The sequence below is a fragment of the Molossus molossus genome, unplaced genomic scaffold (genome assembly GCF_014108415.1).
Source record: "Molossus molossus isolate mMolMol1 unplaced genomic scaffold, mMolMol1.p scaffold_m16_p_21, whole genome shotgun sequence".
Lineage (NCBI taxonomy): Eukaryota > Metazoa > Chordata > Mammalia > Chiroptera > Molossidae > Molossus > Molossus molossus.
Genome location: NW_023425357.1, coordinates 50107878 through 50120121, shown reverse-complemented (window position 1 = coordinate 50120121; position 12244 = coordinate 50107878).

Below are 12244 nucleotides of genomic sequence, written 5' to 3'. Positions count from 1 at the left end.
AATCAGCTTTGAAAAATAGTAATCCTGTCTTTCAACAAAAATATTATAGGAAGCTATGAATTTGGGAGATCCGAGTAGGATGTTGGTGCATGTTTTACTAAGGTAATATAATGGCGCACTATTATTAGATCACATTAATCATCGCTGTGCCAACAGCACTGACAGCCCCACTGAAAAGGATTGAAAGGCCTGGTAATGGATATAAATTACCCATTGTGTGATAAAAGGATTTTTACTAAGAAGGTAAGAATAAAACAGCAAATTTCTAATATAACTGTTGTGTAAAAACCCAAATAAGAGTAATCCACGGTCAGTAATATCCACAAAATCAGAAGTAAGCACTTTCCCAACAAGATAAAGTCACAATAAGAAAATATACGTTCAGTACAACATAAAATTAATTTCTGAGCGTGTGCCTCCGCCATCCTCTCCCCCGCCGAGTGTGGGGACCTCCGCGCCCATGGTCAGAGGGAGGCCGGCTCAGCGAGATCTGAGGGGCGGCACAGACGCCGGGGCCGTCTCGGGCCAGGAGGTGCGACTCCTGCGGCCCTTCCGTTTGCATTTTAAGTCCCATCAGCTTCGATGCTGGGAAAATGCTCCATCACGGAGACTGGGACCTTGAGTCTGACCAGTAACCAGTACAAGGCTACTCGGGGACAGGTTGGCTGTGGGTTGGCCAGGCCGCAAACCACGTGGAGAGCGCTGGGCACTGACCCCGGGCAGCACGTGGAGGGACACCCGGCCTCGGGCCGCAGCCGGCCAGCCCGGCAGCTCTCATTCCGGATGTCGGCTGGCGGGCGGTGACTCTCCAAGATGTCACACAGGAGAAGAAGTCGGCCGGCTGCGCTCTGCCCGCGGGTGCCGTTCGGAGACTTCCTGAGCACACGTTCACCCCTATCGCCGCCCCACCCAGAGCCCTGTGCTGGATGCCGGAGACCCTGAATCCAGAAGCTTCCACTGCCCTCGGTCCGGGCAGGAACAGGGGGCGGCAGGGAGAACCCTCACCCAGCGCAGGGCCCGCCACCCACAGCGCGCAGCCTGGCGCCCGCACACGCCCACACAGACCCCACTTCAAGCAGCGCCCAGCGATGCTCCTTACCGGGTGAGTCAGGGCAGCCTGGCTCCCTCCTGGCTGAAGGATGTCCGTAGAAGCCGAGCCGGGCGGGAACTGCAAAAACAAGTCCTGTTAGCGAGTCTCGGGCTGGACACGCCGCCGTGCCCCGCAGGTGAGCGGCACGCGTCCGAGGGGGCCACGCGCTGGGCGAGTTGGAGGCGGGAAGCATCGCATGGCCCCACCGCCCCAATTCATTGAGCGATTTAAAAAACAGGATCTAGCCCTGGCCGGTTTGGCTCAGCGGCTGGAGGATCAGCCTGTAGACCAGAGAGTCCTGGGTTCGGTTCCCACCAGGGGCACGTACCGAAAAAAAAAAAAAATTGGAATCTATGCAATCTTAGCCGCAATAAAGAAATTTGCTCAGCTTCTTCCAACGGGAAATTGCTCTCTGCAGGAGGAGGAGGGCGGCACCTGGCCACCTTCTCCGGATGGGGCAGAGAAACCCCAGCAAAGGCTCGCTCCGGCCCCCCCTGGCTCTCTGGAGTTTTAAGAGTCGGGAACTGAGGCGGTCCTCACGGGTTCTGATTCCCCCACGTACGATGTCTACTAGAGTAACCCACCATCCCACCCAGTCGCCACAGCCATGCCTCTTCAGGGGCCAGGGCAGCTGTCCGTGGGTCCACCCAGTGCCCTCCAGGTGTTGTGTGTGTTCAAGTCCCCTCTCCTGAGCCAAGGCCGGGAAAGCAGTGGTGTGAGGAAGACTGAGCGCGAAAGCTGACAGCCCCTTGCAGTGGCCCCAGGGGCTTCGAGCGGTCAGCTGGTCCAGCCCCAACCTGGGACCCACAGCTCACACCCAGGCCCGCCCACGCTGGTCACGAGCAGCTCAGGACCTACAGAAGGGCTCTCCGAGGACCAGCGAAACCGTCTCCTCGCGGTCACATTCCACTGACCCTGACGCTGTCCACTGGGACGTGGCAGCAGCACTCGGCAGGGAGGGTTCTAGGCTGCCCACAGTGGGGGTCCCGGCCCTGGAAGGTGGACATCAAACCCCTGTCTCTCAACGCGCCACCAACTCCAAGACTGACCTCCGGCCACCCAAGAGGCGCTCGCTGAGTCCTCAGAGTGCGACAGGGACACAGCCGTTCAGACTCCAGTTGCTGGCTGCCTATCTTGAGACATTAAGCAGAAGCTTCACCCTGGCCGGTTTGGCTCAGCAGTTAGAGCATCAGCCGTGGACCAGTGAGCCACGCGTTCAACTCCGGTCAAGGGCACGTGCCTCGGTTGCGGTGCGTCCCGGGCCCTGGTCTGGTCGTGCGGGAGGCAACCAGTCGATGTGTCCCTTTCACATCAATGTTTCTCTCTCTCTTCCTCTCCCTCCCTCCTGCTCTATCTGAAGATAAATAGAAAAATGGCCTCAGGTGAGGATTTTTTTTTTTTTAGGAAAGTTTACATCTCAGCCTCCTGTGACAAGGGCAGACCCGTCTCCCCCTCAGGTCACCCTGGCACCTGTCCCCGCTATGCCGCGGAACAGGGAACCCTGACAGCAGGGGCTCGGAGCTCTGCCTCCCCATCTCGTCCGGGCGCCGGCCACTCTGGGTCACCGCACTTTGTTCACGGACCCCTCAGGTTGGTGGGGACAGGCACAGGCTCATCTCTGGGCTACTCCCCAGGGGCTGTTCACAGATAAGCTTTGCAAATCCCTGCGACAGAGGACACGGGGCCCCATCTGGGGACGCTGCTCATCCAGGCATCACCCCGTGGTGACACCATGGCTGTCCCTGCCACCTCAGGCCGTCACGCCAGCTCCGACCGCGCCGGGGCGGCCCCCGACAGGCTCTCTGAACGGACGGGGGTTATCCGAAGGAGGCTGGCCCACCTGGGCAAGGCGAGCACCCCGCTTCCCGCCGGGCAGCAGAGGAGCCAGCGGGTAGAGTCGGGGACCCGAGAGAGCAAATCCAGGCAGTGCCGTGGACTGGCTCCCCGACCGGGCTGAACAGAAGGGCTCCCGTCAGCGGTCAGCACCGTCCCTGCAGGTGGGCAGAGGTGGCAGCATCAGCCACGGAGCCTCGTGGCTCGGGATGGGGAGGCGGCGGGGCCCGCGCGTGGCTGTCTTCCTCCGTGAGAGACCCAGCTCTCTCTGGGCAAGTAAGGAACCCCACTGAGAGAGAACACAGGGACTCGACCGGGAACAGGTGCCTCCCTGCTTCCTGCCTGCCCAGGGCCCGTGCTCGGGGGGCAGGGAAGGGGCACCCAGGGCACACTGCCCAGTTTGGTGCCCACACCAGCAGAGCAGAGGAGGGTGGGATGGGGCTGACACCAAGGCAACAGAGAGCCCAGCATGAGGGGTGAGGGCGTGGCACCATGCCAGTGAGGTATTACCTCTCGCTGCCAGAAACCCCACCTCTGTGGACTGATAACCTGCTTCCCCTTTAAGGCACAGGTAAAGCACACCTGCCATCATCCTCAGCCCCAGCACCTGAGAACGAGTGAGTTCATTCCGTCACTCGTACCTACTGTGCGCCAGGGGACAGGCAGATCCGCCGTGAGACAGAAACGACCTAGTGCGAGAGGAGTCGGGTGGGACAGGCGGCCAGCCAGAGGCATGTGCCCCTGTGAGCCAGGCTCCTTCTGGGTCTGGAGAAGGCAACCGGAGAAAACCTCTCCGAGAACGGGACCTCCGACAAGAGACAAGAACCAAGTGCCGGAGTGAGCTCTGCGCAGATCTGGGGAAGAAGGTTACAGGTGGCGGAGACAGTGAGTGCAAAGGCCCTGGGGTAGGACGGAGGCGGTGCCTTCAAGGAGCAGCAGGAAGTTCCATGTGGCCAGGGAGTGGGAACATGGGAGCAAAGGGCTCCTTGGGATCCACATACCTTGTCAGGCACAGTGAGAAATTTGGATCTTACTCTGAGCCACCAGCTTAGAGATGATACATGACTCCCCTGGGAGCGTGTGTTTCCTGTGCAAACCAGCCCATCCACAGACACGCTTCCCAGGGACACCCTCTATCAGGTGCTCACACCACAGGCTACTGTCCCCTGCCCTCGTACCCAACAACTGGAGACAGCCCTGTGCCCAGAGCCTGCCGGAATTATCCAAGTAGCCAGCCCAAGCCGCTCTCTCACCTCGCCTTCCTTTCCCTCAGAAAGCACAACCAAGGCCCTGCCCACCCCTCCAGCTCCCTGTCTCCTGACCGGACCTGCTACCCCTCTCCCCCTGAGGACTGAGTAACGACCATCTCTCAGCGGCTGTCATCTCCTCATCTGTTGGCTTCGCCACCTGCTTGCTCTCAGGATCACCTTGGAGCCTCCACTGGAAGGCAAGTCGCACCGCTGAGCCTCGGTCGCCGAGGGGCTGTCACCCAACAGCCACAAGTGTCTGAGCAGAGAAGAAGCTCAAACTCAGCCCGTTCTTCCCGAAGCCCCTTCAGCCCACTCTGCGGGGTCCCTCCGTGGGCCCGGCCCGTGTGAGTGGGCGGACGTGCCCGTGTCTGGGTGGGCACACGGCCACCCTGACGCTCACGGCGTAACGCAGCGTGCGCAGGGCTGCCCAGACACGCTTCCCAGGGACACTTCTCTTCGTTTCCAAAGGCAACTCTGATGGCAAAGCTACCTGATACCTGTTTGATCTGAGCGCTCTCGGGACACAAGGACATCAGAGGCTCGGGAACCGGCCCCGGGCACCAGGCCAGGTGCTGGGATGACAGGAGGGAGCCAGGGCTTCCTCCTGCCGGTGGCCAACCCCACGTATGTAGTTTTACATGCTTTCGCGTGGAAAAAAAAAAAAAAAAAAAGCCAAGATGCTTGGGGCCAATCAAATTACGCCCCTGTCTCTTTAATAAACAAATCCATGTGCACATGAACAGTGTTGAAAATTCAATTTAAACTCTTTGTCTGTTGCTGCTTACTCTAAAGATGGTCTTTCTTAAACACCAGAACACCAAGGAGTCGTTAGAGCTCTCTCTTCATTACTTCAAAAAACCAATCATTAGACACCAGAGTATATACGTAATTAGAAAATCACTTCCTTTGCAATCCAAGCTAAGTAGTTTACATACTGTAATTACAGGGACAAAATCAATTTTTAATCATTTCCCTGATTGGGCTCATCAGCTCTGTGGGAACATTGTAACCTGCTTGTTGTGCAGAAGCAACATCTGGGCTCAAACAATTACCCTTTGTTTGCTACAATATTCCTTAAATCTTTCTGCTTGCACGGAAAAATGAAAACACCCAGACAAGATATTTGGATGTCTTTTTGTCCTTGATCAACGCATTTCCGAAAAGTCCTCCTGACGTGAGCTCGGCTCCCCGGAATTTACGGTTTCACAGTACACATCCAAGGAATGTATTTTTCCAGCGAGATAAAAGTATCTGATTGTTTTAAAGATCCATTCAGCTGCCTAATTGTTCCGTCGCGAACACATGCATTCCAACAGCCCACACTCACAAAAGCTCATCTGGGCGATCATGGGCGACTATTATTGCGACGGTTTACACTTTTCTAATACAAATGAATGGATTTTTATCAAAATTTAAAAAAAAAAAAAAAAGAAGAAGAAGAAGAAGAAGAAAAAGCTGAGTGTGTGTGAAAAAGAGTTGGTATGAATTGGCAAGGCGAGGCTAAGCATTTTGTTCTCTTAATAGGAAATGACCTCATTTACACTGGAGTAATAATTAGTACTGCCTCACTGACAGTTAAGAAAAAAAACTTTCCCAGTATAACAAGGCAGCATCTTCTTTGTTGGGCCGTGCGGATTGATTATTAACCCTTCCCGAGGACGGCGGGGCTGAACTGTGCGACCCACAGGGCCCCCGCCGCCGGCCGAAGGTGAGGCCGTGGTTGGGGACCCGTCATCTCTGCCCCAGACTGCCAACATGTTGCATGTGAGTTTTCAAGCGACAATCGGAAACACTTGGTGTCCCCTTTGAAGAGACGTGGAGAGCCCCATCGGCCCCCGCGCTCCCCCGGTGGCCCGTCCTCCCGTCCTTTTGAAGTTTCTCGGCTTTGATTTTTCGCTTGCAAGTCCCACAACCTACAATTAATTCATAGTCAAAACAGCCCTGAGAAGGAGAAGAGAGGGAAAGTGGAGAGAGCAGAGGTGTTCAGCGGTGACTCCGCGCGGGCTGGCGGCGCAGGAAGGGGACAGAAACCGGGCCATGAGAGCATTGTGGTCCGGGAAGCAGGCAGGGCCGCTCACGTGTGCACACGCACACGCACGTCCGTGTACACGCTTGCGAGGGACGCGCTCCCCCACCCCGCCGTCCTGAACACAGCGAGGGCACCAGCGGACTCACTGAGCCCTGAGCACGTCCCCGGAGTCCCAGGGTTGACCTGCACTGTGTCCCACTTCCCCCTGGTGACGACCTGGTGAGGCAGGTACTAGCATCATGTTCCTTTGTTGATGGGAGACTGAGGCACACGCCATGAACTAACTTGTCCAAGGTCCAGAGCTCATAGGTGTGGCAGTCACCGTCTGTACCCAAGCAGACTGACCCCACGGCCCGTCCCTGGGCCACTCCACCAGCCCGGGAAACATCTCTCCCCATGGCCTCGGGGAGCCCGTGTCCAAGGCGGCCAAGTTTGCCTGGTCAGAGACACCCAACATCTCGTATGACTGTGTCCTCAGGAGCACACACAGACCTGGGTACCTTCTGCTCATGGATCCCTGCTCCTCGTCCCAGCGTGGGAGACCAGCGTGGGAAACCTGTCCCGCAGGCCCATGTCCTCGGGGTGAGAGGCACAGACCAGATGCCCAAGGCCGTGTCCCTGGACACAAGTCCAATGCCAAGCAGCCGGGCATCCAGCGGCCATGCTAGTGGAGTGTCAGAGGCTGAACTCATCCAGGGTGGGCACCCCAGGTCCACCGGGTGGCTTTCCTCCCGTGTCTCTGCCCAGCCTGGCCCCAGGGCTGACCCCTTCAGGGACGCCGACCCACATCAGCTAAGACTCCTTGTGACACCAAACCTGAGACCACTCTGGCCCCAGAGACGGGGTGATGCAGAAGGAGGAAAACCGGGAAACTGTCGATTCCTTCTAACAGAGCCTTCGTCGCCCGAACTAAACGCAGGCACCCCTGAGCCGGCTTACGCAGAAGGAGACATGAGACGTCACAGGGCTACGCTCCCTTCTCCGCCTGTGCCAACCGCCAACTGCAGGTGGTACTGCCACACCCAGCGGCACCATCCCAGCCCGGCCAGCGGCCACCGACCGCACGTGGTCGCGCCCGTCCCCACGGGGTGCGCTGTGAGTGTGAAACACATCCACTCGGAACAGTGAAAAATGTCTCGCCTATAGTCTCCATACTTCTCACATTGAAATCCTGTTTTGGAGATGCAGAACTTCACAGATATCACCCTAAAATCTGCTGCACCTGTTTCTTTTCACCATTTCAATGTGGTGGTAGAAACGTCCAGCTGCCTTCGTGGCTCGAATACATGGCTCGCCTGACACCTCCACACGGAAGCGCCGGTGGGTGTGAGCACACTCCCAGGCCGCATGACGGCAGAGCTGGGCCAGCACGAAAATTCACTGGTTTTCTGGAGCAGGATTTTGGGGAAAATGTATTATCATCAGCGGAATGTTGATGTCATTGGAAATGTTGGTTCCATAGTTATTTGCTGAAGTCAGAATGAAAGTTATATAAGTTCTAACACCAGTTGTGGGGTCTCCTTGCTAGGGGTCACTTTTTTGTTTTACTTCATTTAGTTTTTGTTTTATAAACTAGTTAATTAAGTCATATGTGTTCATTTGTAGAAATTTTGGAACATATGATATTACAAAGAAGAAAATGTGTGTATCTATGTGCCTGTGTATGTGTCTGTGTGCCTGCACTTGTATGTCTGTGTGTGTCATGTGTGCGTGCACATGTGTATATGTGTGTCTTGTGTGTGTGCACATGTGTATGTGTGTCGTGTGTTGTGCAGGTGTGTGTGTCCTGTGTGTGAGCACATGGGTGTGCCTGAGTGTGCATGTGTAATTGTGTGTGTCATACGTGTGCATGCACGTGTGTGTGTCCTGTGTGTGTGCAGGTGTGTGTGTCCTGTGTGTGTGCAGGTGTGTGTGTCCTGTGTGTGAGCACATGGGTGTGCCTGTGAGTGTGCATGTGTAATTGTGTGTGTCGTGTGTGTACACATGCGTGTGTGCCCTGTGTGTGCGGGTGTGTATGTGTGTCCTGTGTGTGTGCATGCACATGTGTGTGTGTGCGCAGTGTGTGTGTGTCCTGTGTGTGTGCAGGTGTGTATGTGTGTCCTGTGTCTGGGAGCATTGTGTGTGTGTCCTGTGTGTGTGCAGGTGCGTGTGTCCTGTGTGTGAGCACATGTGTGTGCCTGTGAGTGTGCATGTGTGTATATGTGTACAGATTGAAGCTGCTTGGCCATCTGAGAATACAGGCTGCTTGCTGAGGTGAGTTCCTGCAGGGGTTCCCAAGGGAAATTGTTAAGAGAAAGAAAAGACAAGCCACACTGGGAGAGAATCTTGGCTAAAGAAATATGCGATAAAGGACTGGTATCCAAAATATACAAAGAGCTCTTGCATCTCAACAATAAGAAATAAACAGCCCAATTAAAACCGGGCGGAAAAAATCTGGACCCCTCCCCAGAGAAGATCTCCGGGTGGCAAGGAGCCAGTGAGCAGGGCTCTGTGTCGTGCCGTTGGGAAACCGCAGATCAGAACCTTGGGAGGCCGCACACCGGCGAGACCACTAGAACCCAAGGCACGGGCCACCGGAGTGCGGGCCTGGACGGGGGCCACGGGAGCGTGGACTCCCTGCTGGTGAGGGGGCCGTGGCACGGCCACCCTGGAGGACAGTCTAGCCATTTTTTACGAACTAAACACACACTCAACACCCAACCCAGCAGCCACGTTCCCTAGGAATGACCTGAAGAAGTCGAGAACTTACGTCCACACCAAACATGCACGTGGGTGCTCATAGCAGCTTTATTCGTGGTTGTGAAGGTAGAGACACAGACACGTCCTTCAAGAAGAGAACCTGTTTTAAAAACGGAGCCACGGAAGGGGGCTGACTGTGGGGTGGGCACAGAGTGATGGGCGGATCACGTACCATAGGGTTGTACCCTTGAAACCTACATGGTCCTATTAACCCACGTCACCCCAACGACTTCATAAAATAAAAATAAATTTTGAAAGTGTCGAACGGAGGTACAGTCGACAATGGAATATTTCTCGACAATAAAACATCAGGACACAAGACGCCACGGCAGGCGCGTCCGCGACATTGCCAAGGGGCGGAGCCCGCCCTGGACCCCGCGGGCCTGGCCAGCGGTGCAGAACCGGAGCAGGGGGACCAGTAGCTGCTGGGCTCAGGAGGACCACGGGCGGACTTGCAGAGCCAAGAGTCCATTCTGCATGAAACGGTGATGGTGGACACATGTCGTCACCTTCGTCCAAACCCACGGGGGGACAGCACGACAAGCCGTCCCTTACGGAAAGTGGGCTTGGGCCGTAGCGATGCACCTGGGGCTCGTCCATTCAGACGGAGGCCGCACCAGCACCACGGTGAGGACGGCGCACCGAGCCCTGGACCCGTCCGCCCACGGTCTCCCGAATTCCTGCCTCTCCTGAGAAACGCAGCCCATGACGTCACAGAGGAAGGCAGGAACGAGAAAGGACAGAGCGTGGGAAGCCAGTGCCTGCGACCCCTGAGCAGGTTTCGGGTCCCTCAGAAGCCTCTGGAGACACTACTCCAAGGCGGTGGCAGCCCAACTCCCCAAGAAGCACTCAGCACCAGGAGACCCCTCGTGGCTGCAGACCTCAGTGCACACGGTGTTTCCCCCGCGTCTGTGTGTCTGCATGTCTATGTGTGTGCATATGTGTGTCTGTGTGTCTGTCCGTATGTATGTCTGTGTGCCTATCTGTGTCTGTATGCCTGTGCGTCTATATCTGTGTGCATGCATATGTGTGTATGTTTGTGTGTGTGCCTGTGTATGTATGTGTGTCCATGTCTGGGAATGCATGTGTGTGTGTGTTTGTGAATGTATGTATCTGTGTGTGCACATGTGTGTATATGTATATGTTTGTGTGTGTGCAAATGTGTGCATGTTTGTGTGTGCATCTGTTTGTGTGTTTGTGTATACCTGTGTGTATTTGTGTATGTGTGTGCATGTGTATGTTTGTGTTTTTGTGTGTGTATACATGTGCATGTTTTGTGTACATGGTCATGTGTGTATGTGCATGTGTGTTTATTAATGCATGTTTATGTGTGCACATGTGTTGTGTGTATGTGTGCATGTGTGTTTGTGTGCGTGTGTTTGTGTGTGCACCTGTGTGTATGTGTGTGCATGTATACATTTGTGTGTGTGTGTGCATGTGTGTGTTTGTGTGTACATGTGCGTGTGTGTGTGGTTGCTCTGTTGATTCAACTCACAGATGAACTGACTGTGACTCTGGAGCAAGGTCCAGGGCCACCTCCTTCCCAGCAGGGGAGCCAGCGCCACAGGCAGGATGGCCCCACAGCCCGTCACGACTTGTCTGTCATTGACACAGACACGTCCCAGCGTTGGGTGAGGAACTGGGCACAGGGCACAGGGCCACCTCCCTAGGGGCACTGGCTTCCTGGTGCCTCTGTCTGGACAGAGGCCACGCCAGTGCTGCTGTCCTCATGGACTGTCCCCTCTCAGCCCACCTCAGGTTAGCTCCAGCTATTGGTCATTCTGGAGAAAACCAAGAAAATTCAAGGTCAAACTGACATGGAAGCCACGCGAACTATCTCACCCTGTTTCCTGCGATTTGATAGTAACAAGAAGAAACAGAAACTGCAGTTCTGCGAGTCCTCCTCATGCTATGCAGGAACAGAAAGATGACCGAGTAAGATGACCGACTGAGCCTCCTGGAGCCTGCACGGTGAGGGCAGAGCCCAGATCGGGGGACAAGAGGGGAGAGGCCCCAAGCTCGTCTCATGGAAAAGTTCTATTCTTCCTATTCCGGAAAATTCAAACTTCACAGTTCACAGCGAAGAAAAGCTCAGTATCCTCTCATCACGTCTTCCGAGCCTTCCCATTTTGGTAAAGATTTGACAAACATTCATAGAAAGAGGGACTTCCCTCTGCTCTGCCCACAGGTAACGGGGACGGCAGGTATTCCCGAAACAGCACGTTAAAAAAAAAAAAAAAGTGTCACGAAAACCAGGATGGAAAATGTTTTATACATTAACAAACATTGTAATGAATTTGCACAACCTTGACCGACTGTATACCCAGCATAATGAAATGGTCTGCATCCTTTCAAAGAAAAAATTACAGATGCTGGTGCACAGCTTCAGAAAAGCATTGTTCTTAAAAAAAAAAAAAAAAAAAAAAAAACCTGCATTTTTCCAGCCACCATGTAATTTGTGAGATGCATTTTTAAATGATCCGCAGCGGCGGCTTCATCAGTCAGATGATCCCGATAGATAATTCACCAAACCGTCACGTGACCCGCCATCACTCGAAGAGACGCGAATACATTACCACAAGCTTGGGAATAATGGGTGCACCTGTTTACCGTGTCACCTCTGTTTGCTAATTGTCTCCTTGAGCTACATTTTACTTCGAACGCATTTATTTTTGACAGGCAGCGTCTATTTAGAAATCACATTACTTCAAGTACAATTGTTCTTTTGTCTATCAAGTAAATGAAGTGTTGTTATACAGATTTCAGGTTCTGATTAGTGAGGTATCAGAGCCCCAGAAAGGTCAATCAGTTATTTACCTGAGGTAATGGGAGGATGACAGACACCTGGAATGTTCTCCAGCTCTTGCTATTGGCCATTCTGTTATAATCGCTCCGCTCAGCCTAACTCAGGTATTCACTGCGGGAGGGGCAGGAGCAGGCGCAGCCGGAGGACTCGTCTGGAGACGGGTGTCCGTGCCCCGGGTTGGCGGCTGGGTCTGCGTGGACATGCACACGCGTCCCTAAGTGCACAAACACGCAGCCCCTGGAAAGGTAACCACTGTGGCCACATGCGCGTGTTGGTAGGCAGGTGTACCTCTCTGTGGACGGGTCCTCCCATTAAAACAGATATTTTTAAATAATTTTTTTTCTTTATTGATTTTAGAGAGAGAGGGAGAGAAAAGGGAGAGAGACAGAAACATGGATGAGAGAGAACATCGATTGGCCGCCTTCTGCACGCCCCCCACTGGGGATCGGGCCCACAACTTGGGCATGTGCCCTGACCGGGAATCGAACCGGCGGCCT